The sequence below is a fragment of the Canis lupus genome, chromosome 34, assembly GCF_003254725.2.
Source record: "Canis lupus dingo isolate Sandy chromosome 34, ASM325472v2, whole genome shotgun sequence".
NCBI lineage: Eukaryota > Metazoa > Chordata > Mammalia > Carnivora > Canidae > Canis > Canis lupus.
Genome location: NC_064276.1, coordinates 19917609 through 19943838, shown reverse-complemented (window position 1 = coordinate 19943838; position 26230 = coordinate 19917609). Strand labels below are relative to the sequence as shown.

At 39.1% G+C, this 26230-nt stretch overlaps 1 protein-coding gene across 8 annotated transcripts in view; it reads right to left on the bottom strand.

Annotated features, from left to right (window-relative positions):
* Positions 1 to 26230, bottom strand: part of RTP4 (receptor transporter protein 4) — a 114630-nt gene that overhangs the window by 2895 nt on the left and 85505 nt on the right. For 3 of the 8 annotated variants that reach the window (XR_007408141.1, XR_007408142.1, XR_007408149.1), the window contains 3 exons: positions 10777 to 10880; positions 9650 to 9714; positions 5755 to 5872 (listed from right to left, as the gene is read on the bottom strand). The gene's annotated coding sequence lies outside the window, so the exon portion shown is untranslated. Of the gene's footprint in view, positions 1 to 5754; positions 5873 to 9649; positions 9715 to 10776; positions 10881 to 14467; positions 14564 to 14758; positions 19315 to 22864; positions 23765 to 26230 lie in introns of those variants that run through there. The other 5 variants (XR_007408143.1, XR_007408144.1, XR_007408146.1 and 2 more) reach the window with 4 other exon arrangements.

Sequence of the window (26230 nt, the reverse complement as noted above, 5' to 3'; positions counted from 1 at the left end):
CCTCTTATAAATGAAGAAGGTAGGACTAGGTCAGTGACTCTCATGGAGAAGTGGATAAAATATATCATATATAAGTATCATAAAAGATAATTTGAGGAAGATGATACAGTTTTATATTCTTGTTAAACCTCCTTATAATAGAGATCAAGCAAATGACTAATATAACAAAACCGAGGACCCTCAGATAGCTAATAACCACTCACTGAAAACTTCACTGGTTGTTTGAGAACAGTGGTTGAAACTGAAAGATGTTTTGTGGGCACAGATTTATGAATGAAAACAGGGAGCTCTCAGGAAGCTTAAATATACCAGAGTAGTGTGGGACCTATAAGCTATCAAAACTACCCAGCCAGATACTCCTTCTAGGATAAAGCCCAGAATGGAGGTGAAACTGCTGAGGGTAGAATCCACATCCAGCAGGACAGGGACATTGGGGACAATGAAATGAGAAAGCTTAGATAGAATGGAAGAGGGGGAAAGTCAGCAGATCTTAAAAAATATGAAGAAATTTTCTACTCAAATTTCCCGTTTCCTAAAAACAAAAGAAAACGGTGTTATGGAGCTAGGAAGCCCCTCCTGACCTCTTTCTAAGAGTATGGTACTATGATTTCCAATTCAGTGGCCATTAGCCACATCAGGCTATTTTGATTTTAATTAACTAAAATTAAATAAAAGTAAAATTTAACTCTCTGTCATACTGGCCATATTCCAAGTTCTTACTAGTCACTTGTGGTGACAACATTATACAACACAAGACATTTCCATCACTCCAAAAATTTATATTGCACAGTGCTGGAGGCCATCTAAGATGTAGCATAAGTCAACAGAATGAATGTAGTCAAATTCCATCCAAAGTTATTATAAGAATGAAGGGAATAAGCAAAATAATGTACCTATAGGAAAAAAAAAGGATTGGCATACTTATTGCCTAAAGATAGTCACCTAAAATACATAATAAATATCTTATATACATCATAAAAATTTTGGTTTTATGTGCCATTTAATCTGTGATACAAGTATTCAGTTCTGCCAGTAGAGAGCAAAATCAGCCACAGACATTAAGCCAACAGAGGGGTGTGGTTATGTTTTAATAAAACTGTTTACAAAAGCAGGTGGGAGCTGGATTTGGCCCACTGGCCATTCTTTACCAACCCTGGCTTTCGGCAATGAAATTATGTCAAGAGGACACATCCACAAAACAAAGAGAAACAGTAACCTAATAACCAAAATCAGCTACAAGAAAAGAAAAAAATGTGTCGAGTCTGTAGTCTGTAAATATAATAAATATAGGACATGGAGGAAAATCAGGAACATTGACTCTATCTTAGGTTACAAATAAATCCTCAGTAAATTTCAAAGGAAAGAAAAAATACATAAAATTTTCTAATCACAATACATTAAAAATTAAAAAATAAGACTCTTTAGATGCAGAGAAAGCATTTGACAAAATACAGCATCCATTCCTGATCAAAACTCTTCAGAGTGTAGGGATAGAGGGAACATTCCTCAACATCTTAAAAGCCATCTACGAAAAGCCCACAGCAAATATCATTCTCAATGGGGAAGCACTGGGAGCCTTTTCTCTAAGATCAGGAACAAGACAGGGATGTCCACTCTCACCACTGCTGTTCAACATGGTACTGGAAGTCCTAGCCTCAGCAATCAGACAACAAAAAGACATTAAAGGCATTCAAATTGGCAAAGAAGAAGTCAAACTCTTCCTCTTCGCCGATGACATGATACTCTACATGGAAAACCCAAAAGCCTCCACCCCAAGATTGCTAGAACTCATACAGCAATTTGGTAGCGTGGCAGGATACAGAATCAATGCCCAGAAATCAATGACATTTCTATACACTAACAATGAGACTGAAGAAAGAGAAATTAAGGAGTCAATCCCATTTACAATTGCACCGAAAAGCATAAGATACCTAGGAATAAACCTAACCAAAGAGGTAAAGGATTTATACCCTAAAAACTATACAACACTTCTGAAAGAAATTGAGGAAGACACAAAGAGATGGAAAAATATTCCATGCTCATGGATTGGCAGAATTAATATTGTGAAAATGTCAATGCTACCCAGGGCAATATACACGTTTAATGCAATCCCTACCAAAATACCATGGACTTTCTTCAGAGAGTTAGAACAAATTATTTTAAGATTTGTGTGGAACCAGAAAAGACCCTGAATAGCCAGGGGAATTTTAAAAAAGAAAACCATATCTGGGGACATCACAATGCCAGATTTCAGGTTGTACTACAAAGCTGTGGTCATCAAGACAGTGTGGTACTGGCACAGAAACAGAAACATAGATCAATGGAACAGAATAGAGAACCCAGAAATGGACCCTGAACTTTATGGTCAACTATTTTCGATAAAGGAGGAAAGACTATCCATTGGAAGAAAGACAGTCTCTTCAACAAATGGTGCTGGGGAAATTGGACATCCACATGCAGAAGAATGAAACTAGACCACTCTCTTTCACCATACACAAAGATAAACTCAAAATGGATGAAAGATCTAAATGTGAGACAAGATTCCATCAAAATCCTAGAGGAGAACACAGGCAACACCCTTTCTGAACTCGGCCACAGTAACTTCTTGCAAGATACATCCACGAAGGCAAAAGAAACAAAAGCAAAAATGAACTATTGGGACTTCATTAAGATAAGAAGCTTTTGCACAGCAAAGGATACAGTCAACAAAACTAAAAGACAACCTACAGAATGGGAGAAGATAGTTGCAAATAACGTATCAGATAAAGGGCTAGTTTCCAAGATCTATAAAGAACTTCTTAAACTCAACACCAAAGAAACAAACAATCCAATCATGAAATGGGCAAAAGACATGAACAGAAATCTCACAGAGGAAGACATAGACATGGCCAACATGCACATGAGAAAATGCTCTGCATCACTTGCCATCAGGGAAATACAAATCAAAACCACAATGAGATACCACCTCACACCAGTGAGAATGGGGAAAATTAACAAGGCAGGAAACCACAAAAGTTGGAGAGGATGTGGAGAAAGGGGAACCCTCTTGCACTGTTGGTGGGAATGTGAACTGGTGCAGCCACTCTGGAAAACTGTGTGGAGGTTCCTCAAAGAGTTAAAAATAGACCTGCCCTACGACCCAGCAATTGCACTGTTGGGGATTTACCCCAAAGATTCAGATGCAATGAAACGCTGGGACAACTGAACCCTGATGTTTCTAGCAGCAATGTCCACAATAGCCAAACTATGGAAGGAGCCTCGGTGTCCATCGAAAGATGAATGGATAAAGAAGATGTGGTTTATGTATACAATGGAATATTACTCAGCCATTAGAAACGACAAATACCCACCATTTGCTTCAACGTGGATGGAACTGGAGGGTATTCTGCTGAGTGAAGTAAGTCAATCGGAGAAGGACAGTGTATGGTCTCATTCATTTGGGGAATATAAACAATAGTGAAAGGGAATATAAGGGAAGGGAGAAGAAATGTGTGGAAATACAGAAAGGGAGACAGAACATAAAGACTCCTAACTCTGGGAAACGAACTAGGGGTGGTGGAAGGGGAGGAGGGCGAGGGGTGGGGGAGAATGGGTGATGGGCACTGAGGGGGGCACTTGACGGGATGAGCACTGGGTGTTATTCTGTATGTTGGTAAATTGAACACCAATAAAAAATTAATTTATTTAAAAAAATAAGACTCTTCTACCTAGATTTTTTTTAAAAAAATGCTATCAAATAAATCTTGGTTCAAAGAAATGATGCAAAACAAAATCGCAGAATTCCTTGAAAAAGAACTGAAGTGACCATATCACAAATCAGAATCCATGAAAAACAGCTGAAGCACCTACCAAAGGAAATTGTATAGTGTTAAATGACCATTTAAATAAAAACTAATGAAACACATGAATTAAATAATCAAGAGTTTAGAAAAAGAATAAGTAACCCAAAAGAAAAAGTAATATGGGTCAAAGCAGAAATCAATGACAGAAAATGGAAAACCAGTAAAAATAATAAATAAAGGTAAAAACTGGCTCTGTGGGAAAAAAATAAACAAAGTGTTTAAACCATTGGCTAAGCCAATGTTACATAAAAGAGTAAATTATAAATATATAATGTTAGAAATGATTAAAAATAATTTTAAAAAGCAGGATATTTTTAAACTATGAGATTAATTTGTAAATCTATGCAAAAACATTTCAAAACTGTGATGAAATAATTTTCTAGAAATTATGACTTATCAAATTTTACTCCAGTAGAGATAGAACCATCTTGGAAAGCCAATTACCATTAAAAAAACAAAAAAGAGCTAATATATTTAAAGAATAGAAAAGCACCAAGACCAGGTTGTTTCTATTTCTGTAAACAGACTAGGTTCTCCTTAAAGATATCTTCCTTCCTTTGTCCGTCCCTTAAAATTCTAGTAAGCTTTCTTAAACATAATTAGCATTAGCATTAGCATTAGCATTTTGAAATTTATGTACTTATACACTTATTAAAGGCATTCTGTGAAATTGATGTTGTGTAGGGAATGCAGCAATTGTGGTGGGGCTGGGGAGGTCATGTGGTAGCAGGAGGCTGTGTCAGCCAAGACAGCAGAAGCCTGCAACCAGCAGAAGCAGCATAATCCAGCAGCTGTACACTGGACAGACCTGTGCTTGAATTCTGATTCCTTCAAATTATGGCTTTATGACTTTGGGCAAGTTATTTAATTTCTCCAAACATTATTTTCCTCACCTTTAAAACGCAAATAATAAAACTTACCTTACTTATGTGGTTGGTATGAGGATTAAATGGGATAACATATATAAAGTGCTTGGCTTGTCAGTAGCATGGAGTAACTATTCAGCGAATGGTAGCTATTGTCATTGAGCAGGGCACCATTGATAATAATGTGATGTCCCTGATATTTCTGCAAGGTTTACAAACTGGGAAAGCAAATTGAAATATGGATTTGATCTCAAAATTCAATCTCTGTGTATGAGGAAATATTGTGATCTGAATCTTTCTGTTCTTGCCCTCGATCTTCCTAATTCAAGATTTTGTCCTGAAAGGACATTGGATAAAAACGATGGGTTGGAAACCTTTATGTTGTTTTGCTCTACTCTCAAAACCCATTTAAACAACAGTAAAGTGATATATTTTAAAAGGCAAACATCCACAAGAGTGGAAAAAATGAAAAAAGACAAAGCTGCAAGCAAAAAAATTTTAGAAAGTGAAATGCAAATGAATGTGTGCTGACCAATTTAGTAGCCCAGAAAAAGCTAAACCTTAAACCAACACTGGTAAAAGATGAAAAATAACCTGTTTATATGCAGAAACTCTCAACAATGTATGAATTCACATCAAGTTCCCCAGGACTTGAGGATGAACAAGCTTACTTAAAAGTCTGTTTATGACTTAGTTAGATCTCTAGATCCCCTCCCTACCCCTTATAGCCAGACAAATACCCATCCCCACTTTGGTAGAAATCTGGAGATGTATTTTCTGCATAGGATACAATAGGTGCACCCTGGACTAGAGAATACTAGACACAGTTGAGAGTAGGGTATCATTCTGAAAACAGGAATAGTAAGAAAATGTATGTATCCTAAATGGTGTCATCTGCAGCCAGCTCTGCCAACAGAGCTCTAAGAATGCCAGCTCCAGGGAAACACAGTGTCCTTCAGTGTAATGCTGGAGGATTCTTCCCCTGAAATATGATCAACCTAAGGGGAAAAATGTATAGATACTGTTATAAAATGGCTTAAACTTACCATTAAAGCCTGCAAGCAAAAAGTCACACCCATGAGCCCGGAGTTTCCAATGAACTTTTCTTGTAACCTAGACTTGCTTGTTTGTATGGTGCCCAAAGGATGACCATCCATCTCTAACCTGAAATACCGATAATAAAACACACACAATAGGTACCTTAGAGAAGACAGATAGCATTTAGGGACAAGACACCCTGAAGGGGAAAAAATACAGACACACACACACACACAGATGTATATAATACATTTACACATACATACTTCAGAGCATCGAGACACTATATTGCATTCATGAGAAAAGAAGAGGGTACTTTTAAAAAGCATATTACGTAGGGCACTTAGGTGGCTCAGTCAATTAAGCATCTACCTTCTGCTCAGGTCATGATTTCAGGGTCCTGGGATGGAGCCCCATGTCTGGCTCCCTGCTCAGTAGAGGAGTCTACTTCTCCCTTGCATTCTGCCCCTCCCCTGCTCATGCTCTTTCTTTGTCTCTCAAAAATAAGTAAATAAAATCCTTAAAAAGAAAAGTATACTAAGAGATGAAGGAAAACCTAGAAATTGAAAGTATAACAGCAGATAAATAAAAATTCAATAGAGGAAATAGAAATTAAGGATGAAGATGTATACTCTAAGATAGAACAAAAAGACATACAGAAAAATAGGAAAGAAAGATGAGAAAATAAAAGGATCGGTCCTTGAGGTCCAAAGGTCCAATGTTTAAATAGTAGGGTTTCTTTTTTTTTTTTTTTTTTATAGTAGGGTTTCCAAAAGGAAGAGAAGCAAGGAAATGGGAGGGAAAAAAATACCAACCAAATAGGTCAGGAAAAATTCCCAGAAGTGAATGACATCAGCTTCCAGATTGTGAGGACCTGCCAAATACCCAGGGCAATGAAGAAAAATATTTTAATGGAGGGAGAAGGAAAGAAGGAAGGAGGTAGGGAGGCAGAGAGGAAGAAGAGGAAGAAAAAAATAGAGGAGAAGGGGAGCGGAGGAGAGGGAAGAAAAATTACAATAACACACAAAGAGCCACAAATTGGAAAATTTTCAGGGTCTTGTCAATAGTCACATTAGAAGCTAGAAGACCATGTAAGGAAGCCCTCAAAATTCTCAATGGAGTGATTCCTAAGTTAGAATATCATACTTAACCAAACTATCAGTCAGGTAGGAGAATAAAATAAACACATCTTCAGAGATGTAAGTTCTCAAAATTCTACCTCCCGGATACTCTTTTTCAGAGAGCTCTGCTCTGCCAAAGAATGCACGTCCTTTTAATAAGGTAGAAAACAAAAAACAAAAAGAAGATAGGACTACAGAAATAGAAGATCCAACATACAAAAGGCAGGAGAGAAGTCTTAGTGATGACTGAAAAGGCAGATCCTACAGTGCTATTAAAATCAGCAGGTTCTGCACTCCGATGTTTTTAGCAGCAATGGCCACAATAGCCAAACTGTGGAAGGAGCTTCGGTGTCATCGACAGATGAATGGGTAAAGAAGATGTGGTCTATGTATACAGTGGAATATTAGCCATTAGAAACGATGAATACCCACCATTTGCTTCAACGTGGGTGGAACTGGAGGGTATTATGCTGAGTGAAATAAGTCAATCAGAGAAGGACAAACATTATATGGTCTCATTCATTTGGGGAATATAAAAAGTAGTGAAAGGGAATAAAGGGGAAAGGAGAAAAATGAGTGGGAAATATCAGAAAGGGAGACAGAACATGAGAGACTCCTAACTCTGGGAAATGAATAAGGGGTAGTGGAAGGGGAGGTGGGCAGGGGGTGAGGGTGACTGGGTGATGGGCACTGAGGGCGGCACTTGATGGGATGAGCACTGGGTGTTATTCTATATGTTGGCAAATTGAACACCAATAAAAAATAAAAATAAATAAAATAAAATCAGCAGGTTGGAGCACAACTAGGAAGGAATTCTTCAAAAATATATAATTGATGGAATAACTGATGTTTTTGAACATTTTAGGATGAGAGTATAATACTTGGCAGAAGTTTGGATAAATTGGTGTTATCTACATAGAGGAATAAGCAAATTAAAAAAAAATACAAGACCATTATTAGCCCTAAAGAAAATAAAAAGTTAGGGTGCCGGGGTTGCTCAGTCGGTTGAGTGTCCGACTCTTGGTTTTGGTTCAGGTCATGATCTCAGGGTCATGAGATTGAGCCTCATGTTGGGCTCCCTGCTCAGTGTGAAGTCTACTTGAGAATCTTTCTCCCTCTGCCCCTTCTCTCTCTCTCTCTCTCTCTCTCTCTCTTACTGAAATCAATAAATAAATCTTAAAAAGGAAAAGAGAAAAAGAGAAAGCAAAAAGTTCTTTAGAAAAGAAAAGTGATCGGTGAATACTACAGGATTTAGCTGGGAAGAATGTTTATATAGTTTTAATAATAAGCTCAGAACACTGGCCTGGCCCAAATCAGATGTATCTGTCATGAGAAGACTTGGGTGGGCTGGACTGATACATATATGTAATCATGGAAGAGGAGGTACTGAAAAATCAAGAAGTAGCAATATCTGGAACAAAACAAACAAAACAAAACAAAAACAAATGTAGCTGAAATAGTTGATAGTGGTTGCGTCTGGGGAGGGGCCTCTAGAGGGCAGGCAACAGGGGACCACTCCTTTCTGAAACAAATTTGTGAAGTCATCAACTCTAAATGTAAATGTGTAATTTTGATGAAAACAAGGACACAAGCATACTAAAAAGCAGAAGCAAAATTTCTCAAATAAGCCATGAGCTCTCTGCCTGTGGATTTCTCCACAATTTTAAAAGCTTTCTGGGCATGCTAAGACACAGTGTATTTTCCTCACCCACCACAATGTGGGACAATGTGAGAGACAACGTGTTTGGGAATGAAATTGCCCCACCAACCCTGTTGTAGTGACCAATGTTCACAAATAATCACAGTTTTTACAAATACAAACCCCACACAATTTTTTTGAGTATTTTTTCTTTACAGTTTATGCTGGGATTCCTAGATAGCTGCATCTTTGGTGAATGAGTGGGAACAAAAGATTACCAATAGACAGAGAGCAGTCAGGAGAAGCAACCAGACTTGCGACCAGATGGCAGTTAGCGAGGCTGGGACAGCCAGTAGTCAGCAGAATGCAAATAACAGCAATGCTAATCATTCACATGAATGTAAAACTCCTAGCTTATGAAAAACCCACAGCCTTAGAAAAATATGTCTGCTATAATTGAGAAGAACATCATTGTTTTTATTTAACAAGATAGCTACAGTGTAGGCTTTTGGGGTCAACAGCCCCCTCCAGGCTCCTAGCCAATAGCCAAGATCAACTGCGAGCCATGTGAGTGAACCACCTGGGATGCCGCCCATTCAAGCCAGGTAATGCCAAACCCAACTTCTATCTGTAACCCCGTGAGAGTCCCATAAGTGAGAATCACCCAGCGGAGCCTCATCAATCCAAAGAATAACGAAATGTTATAATAAATTTGTGGTTTAAGCCACTAAGATTTGGGGAGATTGGTTATGTAGCAATGAATAAGCAGAACAAGGAAACTCTACTCCAGCCCTCTCATGTCCCAGTAGGAAAATAAAATCCTAGGACAGGGGGTAATTTGGCCAAAGTCTCACAACAGAGAAGACTCAGCCCTTCAAGCCTTTGGGCCATGATTCCTCATCAAGGCCATCGAATCTATACTAAATGCTGCCAGTGTCTTCCTCGCCTTCCTCCTTCCCTTTCTCCTCCTCCTTTTTCTCGTAACCTTTTATCTTGATATTTTCAACTTACAGGAAAGTTTCAAGAATAGCACAAGAAACTCCCTATACTGTTCACTCTGATTAACTAACTATTTGCATTTTACCTCATTTGCCAATGTTTTTCTCAAGAGAACATTCTCCTGCAGGGAGGCTGCCCACATACCTGATTCCTGCTGAGTGGTTAGCCACTGGTCAGCACATCCCAGCAGGCAGAAGAGGAATGGGCACCTGAGGATGAGAAGGGTAGAAAGGAAATGCGTGGGAGAAAAGAAAAGTGTTAATCAAGAAGGGATGTCAAAAGGGAGAGTGGAATCACTCAATATCAATTTGTCCTCATCAAGATATTCCCCAGAAGCAGTTCCCTAAGCTGTGCGTATTGAACTTGAAGCCTGAAGGCACAAGTTAGAATCTTACCACTGGCTGTATGACCCGTGGCGAGTTCCCTTCTGTTGTTGAGCTTTGGTTTCTACCTTTGGGTATAAACCACGTTCAGTAAGCCAACACATTGGAAGGGCTTTGCAAATGATGCACATGAAAGGAATTTTAACCACCTGTGTCTGTGGAATCACTTGGAGAGCTTATTAAAAATCCTAATGCTACTGCCCCATCTGCAGAAATCCCTATTTCAATGGTCTGGGGTCCAGGCACTGTAGTTTTTAAGAGATCTTGTATAATTGTTAAGGGCTGTCAAGGTTGAGAATCACTGTGATAGATAACATTGCCATCGCTCAGGGGTTGTTTGAACTCCTGGAACCCTCTGGGCCAGATGTCCTCTGTCTTGGCCCCTTTCCCACTTCTGCTACATTTCTCTCGGCACCAAAGTAAACCTCAGAGTTTGGAGGATCCTCCATTCTAAGCCTGGGATGCTTCACCTTTATTTAATTTCTGCATTATCCCTTTCTTTATCCCTGATGATCGACACCAGAAAGTTGCTTCCAGAAAGAGCTTCCTAGGTTCCCAACCCCTCCACTACTAACCAGAGGTTTTCTGTTTCCACTGCAGTTCAGCAGCTGCCATTCTTCCCTTCTAGCTCTATAAACACCTAATTGCTGGCATGCAGATCTATGTAGTTTGGGATTGGTAGGAATTATGACTCATATGTAAATACCTTTGAAAAGAAGTGTAGGAGGGATTTTATATTCCTTGGTGGTCTTAGCAGGACAAAAGAAGAATTTCCCAGATAGAGCATAACTTTTATTTTATTACAAAAAATATCTTTTGTGGTGCATTTAGCTTCTTCTTCTTCTTTTTTTTTTTTTTGGTACAAATATTCAGAAATGAACTACTCACTTTATTTTGAAGTTTAAATTCTTCTATCCCTCCTTGCATCTCTTCTACTTCTGCTCCTTCCTTCCCCTCTTTTGTCCTTCTTCTCTCCTTCCTCCTTCCTTCCTCTGTTAAAGAAAAAATTATCAGGACACTTGTTAAAGACAGTAAGGCAAACTATATTCAAGGGAGGAGATTATCACAATATTAGTACGGATCGCTGCAATGGGGCTCAACTCTAAATACAAGGAAAAGTGGGAATTTATAGCTAAGAAGCAGAGTGGAGGTTGGTAATGGAAAACTATTAAGAGAAAGCATCAGAGAATAAGGGGGTCTCTGGTGGCAGGTCAGGGGATCACCCAGGGGGATGGGGAAGGAGGAAGTAGCTAATTAAATAGGAAAGGCCGTCAGACGTGGGGAGTGGGGGATTCTTGCTAAAATTGGACCAGGTAAAGATGGGCACAGAAGCCTAGTTGAGAGGAGAATTCAGAGGAGTCTAATCAGAGTTTGGTCAAGGAAAGAATGTTTGTCACCTCCTAACCCTCCCCCTTCCCTAATTCCCCAGTAATAGGGAGACAACAAAACACAATTTGAAATATGTTATAATAGAATTATATAAACTTTTGTGGAAGCATTCACCTTTGTTTGGGATAGGTACAGGAGAGAGGATATTTTATTTGAATTTGGAAAGATGGGCTTGAGATTTCTTCAGGCAGAGATGGGAAGAAAGATACTCTGGGCAAAAGAACAGCAGGTGTGAGAGCCCAGGGCAGGAACTAACAGGATGTGTCAGGAGAATTGCCTTGGAAGCTGAGAGAACAAGAGTGTTCTCGCAGGGGAAGAAAAGATGATGAATGAGGGATTGTTGTCCAGGACTGGCTGGTGCAAGAAATTCTTAGGGGAAACATCTTTGGTCAGAGGTCTGGTTGGTTCCCCGTTTCTCAGATTCGCACACTCTATTTTCTTAGCATCTGTAGAGGCCATCAGATTGGAACTTGTCCTACCCCCTTTTACTGCTTACTCCTGTATTCACTGTTTCCACCCAGCAAAACTTTCTCTACAACTATTATGTATATCGATCTGGTTTGTTTGCTTGTTCATACCTTTGTTGTCCATCTTCCTCTTCTAGGATATAAACTCCATGAGGGCATGGCCTTTCTTAGTTTCCCACTGAATTCCCAGAGCTCAGCCAGTATAGGGCACTTGGTAAGTGTTCCACAAATTTGCTGAATAAAGCACATGTTTTTGACCGGAGCCATCCCTTCCCAGGGACCAGAATACTAATGTCCTCCACCTCATTCTCAGTGTCAAGGTCTCTCAGAAGTAAGATCAGAATTCTTATTGATGAGCATGGAAAGAAAATAAAAAGAAACGGGAGTCCTAAGGAAAACCCTAGCTGGGTGAGGCCTGATGAGATGCCCCTGCTCCACAACAGAGAGCACTTATCTGCTCCCAGATCCTGGGCTTCTCTCCCTGGCCCCTCACCCCTGCCCAGCCGCCAACGACTGCTACCCAGGAAGCTCATCAGCCTTTCTGCCCATAGTTTTCAGAATGCCACATCCCATCTCCCTGGGGACTTTCTCCTTGGTGCTGTCAATTCTACAGTCACAGCTGGGACTGGGACTGGGGGGAGGGGAGAGCGCTCTGTCTTCAAACTCTCAGGAGGGGAGCAAAGGAAGAACCAGCACTTTTGTGCCTTGTGGGTAGGAGAGTGACATAGGGTTAGAGAAGTCAAAGGCTCATCATTAGTTGTTTTTTCTGACAAACCTGGAGGGCTTTAGGAGTGTCTTTTTGTTGTTTTTGTTTACTTCAAAGTCAAGCAAATTCTACTAATGAAAGCTTCTTCCAAACCCCTTTTCTTTGGTTAAAAAGATCAACTCAAAAAAGCATATTTAAAAAAGAAAAAAAAAAAGCAAATAATCTGAGGAGTGTTTTTATTTTATCTCTCTTCTAAGGAAGGAAAAAAGACTTTGCATCAGCTAAAGACAGAGTCATCTGTTCCTGGGCCTTGAGTGCTCATGAGTGAATCCTGTAGCTAAAGGCAAATTTCCATTTCAGCCGCCTAGACTGCCCTAATTACCTGGCGGAAATCACGGAAGGTGATGCCAAGTGGCATTTGAGCCTGTCATTTTCTTTTACTGTTTGGGGGATTCAGATATTTTCCACTCTAATGTGGCAAAATATTCAATCAGCTTAAATTATGCATGCACTCCAGATATCAAGCCAGCTAGATGTCAGGAGCAATTCAATATTTTTTTTGAATTTGGGAGACTGAAAGTCAGCAAGATAAAAGTTTAGAAGAGCTATATACAAATTAACTTTGTAGTATGTGGTAAACAAGTATAGAAGTGAGAAAACTTTTTGTCCCTGGCTGTGCCAATTTCTGGGATCATTAGATAATTTGCATTAGCAATATTCTGGCAATACTGAACAGACAGTTTTAATTTCCACTGCCCTATCTTGAGTTTCTAAGTATTCTTCGTTTCTAAAAATAGATGCCAAATAACATGTTCTATTTGTCACACTCTTTGTGAGTGTGACCGTATTGCCCCTCTTCTGTGTCATTGCATTCATTTTTTGAGGGGAGGAAACCATCAGGGTCAAGTTGACTTTATAGAGGTGAGTTTGGCATTTCTGGTTACCTTACGTGATATCATTGATTAATTTCAGGAATTCAGGAAACATTTATAAAACATCAACTATGTGACAGAAACTGAGCCAGGGTCAGCGTGATTGAAACCTTGGTGCTGTACACAAGCCTGACTCCTACACTCCTGCCATATAGCTCAGTAACTGATGCAAGGTAGAATGAGATAAGTGTCCTGGAGGCCAAGTAAACTCAGGACTCATGGTGGGAACATGGGGAAAGGTGATTCCTTATGAGTCAAGGATCCAAGGAGAAGTAGAAATTGTTAAGGATGTGTTAGACTTCCACATATATGTGTATTTGCAGAATGTGCTCTAGACAGAAGAAACTACTTGAGCAAAGATACGGATCTGTACAAAATCAAGTGTGCTGTGGCAATAGTGAGTATTGTGGCTGGAGACCAGGATGTCAATGGTGCCCAGGGGGAGGTGTTGAATGAGTGGAACACAATAAACCTCAAAAAGACTATGGAGAACTTTGGTTGACAGATTGAGGGATCTGATCAAAATTTAGTGGGCGAGAGAGAGCCACCTAAGGCTTCTGAGAAAAGGCAGAACAGAGACAGAGCAGTTTGGGAAGATACTTTGAGGCACAGTGTCACAGGGCCTGGGGCTGGCCGTGGCCACCAGAGTGGCATGGAGGAATGACATACTTTACTGCCGATCCATCTTCATTTGGCAAGCTCCACAATAAGGGACGCTGGGAACACGCTGATGCATGACCAAGTTGCCTCACTGCAAGAAGTTCACAGTAGACTAATGCCATATCCAGCCAACCTTGCCTCCGGGGACTCCTGCTCATGTAACTGAGGACTTTCTGATCATGTCTCTATCTCTAATGGCTAATTCTCAGAAAAAAAAGTGAAAAGTTCTGACAATCATCCAGACATGAAATTTGCCAAAGCCAGAGACCTGGATATTTTGAAAAGTGCGAAAAGGAGATTATGTTTCTTATTCAAATATTCGCTAAAAATGAACAAACACCAAAACCCAATCTTTAGAACATGGCATCGCCTTTATTTCCAATAATTTGGATCCAGGAAATCTGGATTCCAATCTTGAGATTTACCTGCATCTCGATTTTGTTTTCCTTATCTGCAAAGCAGTCATAATTCTCAGTCTTTCTGCTTCAGATGAGATTGTGAATATTAAACTATTGTGTCAACTGTGAATATTAAAGAATTATCATCAGTGATCAAATTCTGGGTAAAATAAAAATTTCATTGTAAGATACCTATAGCAGGTGATGAATTGAGTTCCCCCACTCCCTTACCACACTGTTCAAAACCTCAGAATTTGATTCTCATGACCACCCTATATATTTCCAACAAATTGTATGTCCCTAGACGGTAAGTTTCACCTGGTTAAGGAATCATGCTGGTCATTCATCAACGTATCTCGTAACACCTAGAGCTTTTCCTGGTACAGAGTAGGCACTCCATAGATACTGGCTGAAAGAAATAAAATAATGACTATAAGCGCTTTTCCCTTCATATTGGATATGATCCTTTTTTTTTTTTAAGATTTTATTTGTTCATGAGAGACATGAACTCCCTGTAGGGAGTCCGATATGATATTTGATCCCGGAACCCTGGGATCACGCCCTGAGCTGAAGGCAAACGCTCAACCGCTAAGCCACCCAGGTGCCCCTAGATATGGTTCTTTTATTTCTGGCCTTTAGCTACTTACCACCCTACATTTACATTATCTTTTTTTTCCCACCCCCCCAAAAATTGTGAATATCTACTATGTACTGGGTCTGATATTAAGCGCTGAAGATAAAATGGTGAGGAAAAAATGACTCAGCTCTTGCTTTTATGGAATTTATAATTGAATACATTTTTATTATAATCAGCTTCACAGATCCTATCTTTGTCAAACTAATTCTATATATTGTTATTTGTATTAACATCCTTTAAAATTAGAAATTGGGGATCCCTGGGTGGCTCAACAGTTTGGTTCCTGCTTTTGGCTCAGGGAGTGATCCTGAAGTCCAAGGATCGAATTCCCACATGGGGCTCCCTGCGTGGAGCCTGCTCCTTCCTCTGCCCGTGTCTCTGCCTCTCTCTCTCTCTCTCTGTGTCTCTCATGAATAAATAAATAAAATCTTAAAAAAATTAAATTAAATTAAATTAAATTAAATTAAATTAAGTATAGTTAACTGAACCATTTGAAACCTCTTGGAGTATCTCAAGCCCAAATGAAAAAGAACTTTCATAAAGATTGACAACTGAATTTTTAAAAATGTATTTAATATTTATACCACTGATGGTTAAAACATAATTATACCAAAGAAGTTTTTTTTTTTAACTTATTTATTTCACAGAGAGAGAAAGAGAACACAAGCAGGGGGAGCGGCAGAGGGAGAGGGAGAAGTAGGCGCCCTGCTGAGCAGGGAGCCCAGATGTTGATGCAGGGGCTCTATCCAAGGACTCTGGGATCATGACCCCGGCCAAAGGCAGACACTTAACCAACTGAGACACCCAGGTGCCCCTGAAGAGGTTTTTTTTTTTTTTTTTTTTTTTTTTTTTTTTTTAATAAATTTCGATTACTGATAGAGCATTGAATGACTGGCCTAACACGGAAAACTGGATTTTTTTGAAATTCAACACGTTTTTAAAATTAAATTAGGTCAACCAACCAAAGAGTGAGCATGTACATTTAAGTATACATGTGTATGCTACATGGCCAGAGAACCAATTTACAAACTGGTCACACTTCAACCAAATATTTTATATATTAAAGAAAAAATAAAATAGTGGGTTCCAGAAAATACAAGGATTTACCAAAATTGTCAATCAGCAAAGCCTAAGAGAAAGATTTGAGATAAAATTGTCATTGAAAGTATTCCTGTTTCCAGTAATCTATTTTCATCTTTTTTAAAAAAATGATTTCTAACTTATTGATGCCATGACCAGAGAATGTAGTATCAAGTTCCTTAAATTTTACTGGGACTTCTCTGGTCTAACACGAAGCTATATTTCTGCAAAAATTCCATGTGGGCTCAAAAATGATGCACACTCTCCTATTGCTGGATATTGTATATATGTTTTTAGGTGATTACAAGTTTAGAATTAGCTTCATAGATAATTAAAGTTTTTATTAATATTTAATAAACCTCTTTATTGCTAATAATATTTTTAACATAAAGTTAAAATGTTTGACTTTTCCCTAGAATTTCTTTCTCCATCTGTTTTTTTTTTTTTTTTTTAAGGTTTTATGTATTTACTTGTGAGAGACACAGAGAAAGAAGGAGAGACATAAGCAGAGGGAGAAGCATGCTCTCTGCAAGGAGCCCAATGTGAGAATCAGTCCCAGGACCCCAGGATCACGACCTGAGCCAAAGGCAGACACCCAAACTCTGAGTCACCCAGTCGTCCTTTCTATCTGTTTATTTAAACATCTCTACATCTTTATGGTTTTGTTGTTTCTTTTGTATGTACCACATAACTGAGTTTGTTTTAAATCCCACCTAAAACCCGTCTTCCAACTAGAGTTCAGTTCTCACACATTGGCTGAGATAAATAGCATGTTTGAATTCTTTCTTTCATCTTATTTCATACTTTCCATTTTTCTGCCTTTTAAGTGTTTCTTTTAAATTCCATTTTCATTCCATTCTTTGGATTGACTCTGCCCTCTACTCCCACCCCATTCAACTTCTTTTCCTCCACCAGTCTAGAAGTTTTACATTCCACTTTTCTGGCTACCCTTAAAATATTAACATGACCATTTAACTCAAAGTTCAAAATTAATCTAAAGTCCAAAGTATTTCTCTTCCTCCTGAATAACAGAAGGAAATTCGAATGACTTGAGGTAATCAGTTTCCTCATCCCACTTGCCAATATTGCCCAGCATATGAATTTTATCTTGATTTTGCAACACCACAAGTTGAACTATATTTTAATTTCTTTTACAGTCACTATCAATTTGGTTTTATCCGCAAGTCAACATTGTTCTTTGTTTGGTATTCCTTTCATTTCTTGTTTTTTTTTTTTTTTTTTCTGGAATCTTTTCCTTTTCTGAAGAACATCACCCTGACATCTTGTTTTTAGGGAGTGTTTTTGGAAGTAAACTCAGTTTTGGTTGGTCTGAAAATGTCCCCATTTCTCTATTGCTCTTGATAGATGATCTCACTGCATATACAATGCTACTTTGACAATTATTTTCTTTTAGCACTTTAAGAATGTCTTCTAGCTTCGAGTGTTGCAGTTGAGAAGTAAATTATCAGTTGCATAGGTAATCTTTTCTCTCAACTATTCCTAGGCTTTCTTTTGATGTTCACTGCTATAGTGTCTCTACAATGTTTCTCAGTGTGTTTCTTTCCATTTATTCTTCTTGGAGTTCACCAACCATTCCGAATCTGAGAGCTTCTATTTTCTACAAATTCTAGAAAATCTCAACCATTACCTCCTCAAGTATTTTCTCTTTCCTTCCTTCCTTCTGAAATTCTGATGAGTACATTAGAGTTATGTTCTATTGTCTCTGTATCTAAACTTTTAATGTATTCATTTTTTGTTTCTCTATTCTATTCTCTATATAATTTCTTCAAATTTATCTTAGAGGCCAATCACTCTTCTGCTGTGCCTAACATACTATTTAAGTCACCCAACAATCTTTTAATGCCAACTTATGTATTTTTAATATATAAAAATTCTATAGTGGGTTTTTTTTTTAAGATTTTATCTATTCATGAGAGAGAGAGAGAGAGAGAGAGAGAGAGAGGCAGAGACACAGGCAGAGGGAGAAGCAGGTTCCCTGCAAGGAGCTCGATCTGGGACTATCCCGGACCCCAGGACACACCCTAAGCTGAAGGCAGAGGCCCAACCGCTGAGCTACCTAGGCATCCCTATAGTGGGGTTTTCTTTGAACTCTAAACCTGGTCAAATTTTAAAATCTTCATTTGTCTTATTTCAATGTCCACTTTTATTACTTCAGGTATTTTAATTATATTTATTTTATATTTCTAGCAATCTGTATCAGCTATACTCATGGGTGAGATTCAGTAGTTAATTGTTTTTGCTGACTCTCATACACAGGTTAATTCTGGTGAGTGGAGGTTTTGGTATGTGAGTTCCTATTCCTTGAATGTTCTGTGCAGAAATCCTTTGAGGCCTGAGTTTTAAAGTTTGTTTCCCCAGAGAAGACTTGTATTTGCTCCTTCCAGTTATCAAGACACACTGCACCCCAGGATCTCTCAGAACTTAATTTTTAGCTTGGATTTTTGAATGACATAGACGTACGATAAATTTTGGATTCAGATTCATAAACACTATATGGGCTAGGAATTCTCAGAGGAAACTCCTCTTCCTCTTTCTTTCTTTCTTTCTTTCTTTCTTTCTTTCTTTCTTTCTTCTTTCTTTCTTCTCTCTCTCTTTATTTTTTCTTTCTTTCTTTCTTTCTTTCTTTCTTTCTTTCTTTCTTTCTTTCTTTCTTTCTTTTCTTTCTTCTTTCTTTCTTTCTTCTTTTTCTTTTATTTCTTTCCCTTCCTTCTTTCTTCCCCTCAATCTCTCTTCTACTTTCATTCCTCCTTTACTTTACTTTCCTCTTTCTCCTCCAGCTAGAGTCAAAGTAAAATCAGGTATTTGTCCATTTTCTTCCTCTGTGAGTTGTGGGACTTTCTCCTTAAGGAATCCAGCTCTGTGTGGCAGTCTGTAATCCACTCCTACTCCACCCAAGCTCAGGCTTTGTCTTCAGTTAGAAGCCAGACCCTAGGCAACCCGGATCAGAGCTCATGCTAGGACAAGCTATTTTTTCTTTTACGCCTGGCTTCTTCACTTTCCCCACAGCTCATCCATGCCTTGACAAAATATGTGTTTTTTATATTTTAGATGGGTTATATAATGAGAAGTTTCCCTGAGCATCTCTTCTATCTTCTTTCTGCTCAACCTTTTCCTTCTTCTCCTTTTGTTCCTCTACCTGCAAACAAAGCCATTGTACAGGAAAAACAAAATATTAAATAAATTGTGCTAATTTTAACTCTATTAATTTGTTTGCCATCAGTTGGACAGTAATTATCTACTTTAGAGATGTTTTTAAGTTGATGATGCATCCTAGGCTAACACTATTTTTTGAGTGTCCACTGACATGTGTTTACCCTGCAAACTATTTTCTTTGCTTAACCTCAGTAAGTGAGTTCATAGGGTAATGCCACGTACTTAAAAGGATTTGCTATTATCAGGAAGGGGAAATTTTCCACTTATCCCTCTTGGTTCTTTTGGCTAGTCCAGTAGTTAAATTAACACAAGACAGATTAACAAGAGAAAAACACCACAAACTTAATTTCATATGTATAGAGGTGTCATAGATAAGGGACTAAGAATGGGCCAAAGCAGGCTGTTTATGTACCTTTTAGACAAAGAAACAATAAATTTATGAAGAACTGACTTAGACTTAGGTACTAATCAGTGAAGTAACTAATCAGAGTTTGTTTATATAGCCTTCTTGGCCCTAAATTCTCTATCTCTGGAAGTAAGAATGTCTCTCTACATCCTGGTATAGGGAGAATACCTTTCGCATGGGACATTTATTTCCTGCTTTCAAGGAGATAGGAGTGAGTATCAGAGTGTCCTCCTTGCATCTGCTGTTTCTTAAGTAACTTTAATTCAGAATAATTTATATGCCACTTTGGCCTGTTTGAGGGTGGCCCTTTCCTGAGTCCCATCACTGTTAAAGACAAACAATAGCATTTTATGGTAATTGTGAAGCCTAGAGATATACACAGCCATTCTTAAAACTCAGTTCTAAATTCTATGTCCTTAAAACTTCAAGATGCCTTTGCTACTATCATTTTTCTATTTGCAAGAAAGATTCTAAGTGTTGATTAGATGCTGGAGAATGAGATGGGGGCCTATAGAGAGTACCAACAAGCATTTATGGAAAGTCTACTGTTAGCAAGGAATCATGCTTTGTGTTTCAAGGACCAGGAATGAGTAATAAATGGTCTCTATTCTTAATTTATAAGACAAGATCTAGAAAACATAGTTGCTAAATCCTGTTAGATCCATTTTGCTCATTTCTCAGTTCCTATAGGAGGGAAAATATTAGGGATGGATATTGAGTAGGAGGTCAATAATGTTTACTACCAGGATTGCAACTAACCTAACTGGTAAGTCAGAGGAGCCTCTGGCAAAAGCCAGATTGCAATGAGGACAATAGGATCATGGGTACAGAGAAATCACTGCTAAATAGAGGCTAGTATGGATGTTCACTTTCAGTAGCAAGACTGAAAGGGAAGGAATTAGAGATCTCAAAACAAACAAACAAACAAACAAAAAACAGAAAACAAAAACCAAATTCTGGATGCTGCTACTTTATGCCCTTGATGATCAAAATATAGCCGCACCCCAGACCCACTGTACAAGGGTCTTCATGCTCACAAAATCCCCAGGGAATTTGCATGTTCATTAGAGTCTTAGATGTTGTCTTAGGGTAACCAACTGTCCTCATTTAATCTGGACTGAGTTGGGGGAATTTCAGTGTTAAAATCAGACTATCTTGGGAATTAGGGACTCCGGTTGTCCTCAAGGCACTACGTTAAACTGTCCCAACTAGTTCTTTCAGAGCACCTATGCACTAGGTAAGAGAAGATTACATGTGAAAATATAAAGAATTCTATCACTGGGGATCCAAGTGGGACACAGGAAGGAGAAAGTGTACCCCTATTTGTAGAAGAGAGTTTTGGATATAGAAGGTAAGCAGGGAAAGTAAGAAGGTAAGCAGGTGGTGGTGGTGAAGGGAGCAGCTTCCTCAAACATCATTTGTCACTAAGGGGTGACCTGTGACAATATTGTGGGAAGCCTGAGCAGCATTAGGATGTGATGAATGTAGAACCACAACATGTGACCAACAGGGTTTCAGCTCTCCAGCCCCAGGTCTTCAAGAGTCCAGCAAGAACACTCTGTGAAACAGAGAGGTCAGAGTTGCAGAGGTTGTCAGCAAGGAGGCTGGCTTCCTAGACAGATAATGGCTGAGATCATGTAGAGGGTAGCATTCAGAGCAGAAATATCCAGAAGGACAGAAGATATGAACTAGTAGTTGACTAATATGTGAGAGTTGATATCTTCCTTTTAGTTACTAGGAGGTCATAAGATCAAAAAGGTCTGAGACCTGCCATTGGAAAAGTAGGAATTCGGGGATTCTCTTGGTCTCCAAAGCCAACCATAAAGGGAGTACAATTATCCAGATTTTCTATCACCAGAAAATTCACCAATCATACCTTCCATCAGTTCTCTCAAATATAACTTTTCTGCTTAAAAAGCTATGGGCTGTTGTAAGGGCAAATACAAATTTAAAATAAGAGGCTTAGTTTTCCTGTTGAAAATAAAGGAAAGGCTTTCCTTCTTTTCCTTCTGCTTAGAGCATTTACCTTCAGAAACTTATAATTTGGTCACTATTCTTAAGTAATTTAAGAATAGAGGCTCAGTGGTTGAGCATCTGCCTTTGGCTCAGGGCATGATACTGGGGTCCTGGGATCGAGTTCTGCATCAAGCTCCCCACAGGAAGCCTGCTTCTCCCTCTGCCTATGTCTCTGTCTCTCTCTGTGTCTCTCTCATGAATAAATAAGTAAAATCTTTAAAAAAAATAAAACTTGTAGTTTTAAGCACTTTATTTCTTTGACAGGCACCCCTTTGAAGACTAGATAGATCTATTGTCAGTTTTTTACTACTCTTGGGTCATATGACCCAAGAGTGTCTTCCTCAGGAATCTGGGAATTATCTTTTTGAAGTGCAAACATCAAGGGAGATAGCTCTTTATTTCCCAGTTCCCATAGGAGGTCAGAGGCTAATTTCAGTGAGTACCTTGCTCCTATTTGCGAAGCTACTTCTTATCATAAAGATATGAAAAGTTTATTTCTCTTCCAGATAAAGCCAATTGGCTAAGTGTCTTTTTCTCTCCCTCCTTTGTAGAGAGGTTTTCTGGGTTGGGTAGAGATTTTGTTTTCAATTATATTTTCCCAACACTTTTAAGCAGAATGATACCCAACTAAACTTCTTAAACATCTTTGGACCTGTTGGTTTCCTCCACTGAGCTCCATGACCTGGCACAAGCCTCCTTAACAGTAATGCCTGGGGCTAGTTAGCAACACCCTCCAGGAGCATGGAGATGCCTGAGATAGATGCCTGCTACGGGCTAAGGCACAGATGGAGTTTAAGCTGATGCCCAGATTGTATCCCATCACTCACACACACACACAGGTTTTATTCAATGAAAACTTATTTCTCCATGTACCTGACAGCATGCTAAAATTCAAACATGGTCCAGGCTACAGGTGTTACTTCTTAACCCTAACATATTTCTTTCTTTTTGCTATTTAACAAAGACCATATCTCTATTTATGTTAGGTCTATATAAGCAAATACAAGTTAAACAGATTAACCATCAACCATATTATTTCTTTACATTTACACAGTGATTTTTTTCCTATTATCAAATGTATTTGTCAATTAAAATTCCTGGAATGCAAAGATTTGGTCAGAGGCAAGGAAAAGTTTTATTGCCATACAGTTTGCAAATCACAGAGACATAGCTTCCCAACAAATCAAAAGTATGCTCTTAAGGGGAAGGATTAAGCTCAGGGCTAAATAGGCAAAAACAAAACAAAACAAAACAAAACAAAACCCCACAAGTTCTGTGTCCTTTACAGAAACTTGCCAGACACAAGTCCCAAACTGCAAGTTTCAGGAGCAGAGTGGCAAGCAGGATACAGCTCACTATTTCTGGTAGCAGTTTCAGGATGTAACAACCGCTGGAGAACATAACAGGATGTATTGCAGGGGTCTTTTTGCGAATTTTGCTGAATTTTGTGCAAGCTTGTTATCTCAGGCTTTGCTGACTGATTTTGTTCCTCTTGGTCTTTGGCCTGCTTAAAAATCTCAGTTTCTCTCTCTTGACATCGAGAGCCCAACTCGTCTGTCAGGGGTTACTGTCTAATTATTGGAGTCTTTTGCTCTCATATTCATATACATTACGTCATTTGAGTGTTACCGACATCCAGTAGGCAGATGGGTACTATTTCCCTGTACTTCAGGTAAATACACAGTTTCAAAGAGAATAGTTTTCTCAAGGATAAACAGGGAATTATAAGTCCACCATGCTTGCCCAGAGCTCATTCCACATATCCAGGCTTTCAAGTTTTGAAGCATGTCTCAGGAGCAACTCTTTAAAAGTTAGGCTCAGCTCACTGACAAATGTCTGTGTGTCTTGATAATGACAGATGTGAAGAATGGAAAATCCCAGGGCAGCCAAGCAGTTGACAAGATGAAGCCCAATCGCTGCTGGCAAGCATGATAGGTTTCTCAGGTGGTTCAGTAGTGGTAAGATAGGATCCAAGGTGACACTTTTATGTTTCTTTTATCTTGGTTGAGACCTTGGGAAGAGGTTAAAAAGCTGGAGAAAGATTTGTTATTCGAAGAGGAGACTTTACTTGAGAATCTGGCATCCAACTTGTTTTGCTAGGCTTTCAGGAAATTAATAGTCAGACTGCATTCCAGCCTCAGGACCCGGGCTGGTAGCAGCTGTTGGATATTTGGTTGGTCGATTAAAAATGCTACTGTTAGAAACCTTTTGCAAATTAAGACAAACACCAGGTTTGTTCCTGCTCTGTTGGGGAAAATATTCTTGCATTTTCAGCCAGAGCTAATTATCCACACCTGAGAAAATTGCCATACAAGAGTATGATCTGCCTGAGGTCTTATGAACTGCCTTCTAGAACTTTTTGTTCTTAGCTGTCTTTATTTCCTGGAAAAAAAAAAAAAAAAAAAAAAAAGAACAAAGAATATCTATACTGCATGGAAGACTAAGCTGTGAGAGAACAACTTTCCTCTTTTTGTGTCTTACACCAGGATTACTGTACTATCGTGTGCTGATGACCTGTCCCAGAGCTTTTATAAAAGTAGATAGATAGAGTTGGCTGAGTCGATCACCCAAATCAAGAAGGTTATTTTTGGTCTTTTAAAACTATTCTAGAACTGAAACTTAAAATGAGAATTGACAGAGTAAGAGTGTTCAAGGAGGTCGTAAAAATCTGAACAAGAAAAAAAATATGTGTTTCAGAAGATTTAAGGCTGTTTTGGCTCACTGAGTGTTTCTGGCCTGCAGGATCTGGGTCCTATTTATCTCTATATGCCTGGGCCTGTTCCTGGCACACAATAGGCCTCAACATATGTTGTTGAATGTTTACTAAGTGGTAAACATGTCCATGGAAGCTGGTTTTGGATACACGTAGCAGAGAAAGAGAACCCTTTGGCAAGGCTAGAAGCACTGTAAGGCTCTCAGAAAAATGCATTGGAACTCCATCCATGTTTTTGGCATGACTTTACAGAGTGAGTGGTGGATGGCCAGAAGTCAGACCTGGTGGTAACTGGAGAATAGAATGAGAGAACAAAGAATGAAGTGGGTTTTAGGGATTGGATGGGAATTACTATTATTGATGTTCTCCCCAACCTGCAACAACTCCTGAAACCTTTGGTCAGACACTGGGGGAAAGGATCTGTTTTAAAAATGATGGGCATTCATATCCTCATGTGAAGTTTGGAGATCTGCTTTTTTACTCTCTTAGCCAGTTTGACCAGAGAACTGCATTAACGATGCAGGACTCACATGCTTGCACAATACACCTTGATTTCCTGGCAAAGATGCCTAGCCCTCTCTAGCAACCCTGCTAGTCTGTGATGTTGGGTCTCAAAGAGACATTTTATGGAAATGTACAAGGGAAGCCATCACCACTTTGAAAACAATGACCTATTTAGGACCAAGGGACTGAGAGGCCCCGTAGGGGGCAGGTGCTAGAGGAGAATGAGGATCAGAGAGATGAGCAAGGAACTTTTAACCTAGTAGGGGGTCCAAGATATGCACCGAATAAACACAAGACAAGATAGAAAGCAATGGATATTATGAGAAATATACAAAAAAAAATTACTGTGGAATGGTAGCAGAGGGAGAGGATACCTCTGAGGATTCTTAGGGGATGTCATGTTTCAGATAGGCTTTAAATGATGGCTGGAATTTGGACAAGCAGCTTTGGGAGTGAGAGGCAAGGAGGTTCCAGACAGAGGAGAGAGAATGAGTGAGGTTAGTGAAGCAAGAAAGCACCGACTGTGCTTGGGGATAAGCGAGTGGCTCCATTTGGCTGGAACATACGTAGGAGGAGAAAGGTACTGAAAGACAAGATTAAAGAATCATAAACACCAGAAGAAGGCAGCCAGGCCTTATTTGTAGCCAAAATGAAAAGCACGTATGGGAATAATGGCAGGTCAGCATTTTCATCCATAGATAGAAGATTATCAGAGCTTCCAAGAAGTTCACAGCACTTTACCAACAAGATTTTCACCAGCCTCCCTGCTTCTTTGCAAAGGAAAGCAGAGACTATGATATGATTACATTGTTCTTGTTTTAGATGGAAAAGGTAACATTGGAATGTGGAACATTAGATGCCAGTGAATTATCAGACTTCATAGCCCCATTCCAAATCATATCTTTTTCTCAGGGATGTGTAGACTTCCTTTTCAGATATTCAGACTGTGTACTCTATTCCCAGAGTAACGCTGCCATTGGAATTCAGATCCAATGGTGGACCATTTCAGGGTAGTTCCTGGGCAATAGCAGCCTGACTGAAGGCAGGGGCAGTAAAGTTGGGGAACTTGGGGATTTAGTTGATGGGAATGAGTGACAGGGTGCATGTTATTTCAGGCCCTCCAGGAAGCAGATGTCAAAATAGAGTTATAAGTGTGAGATATATATTGAGGTAATGTCTGTGAAAAATAAAGAGAAGAGGGAGAAAAAGTGGGTAGGGAAAGTCTCTGACTACACTGCAGATCTGAAATCTGTGAAAGGA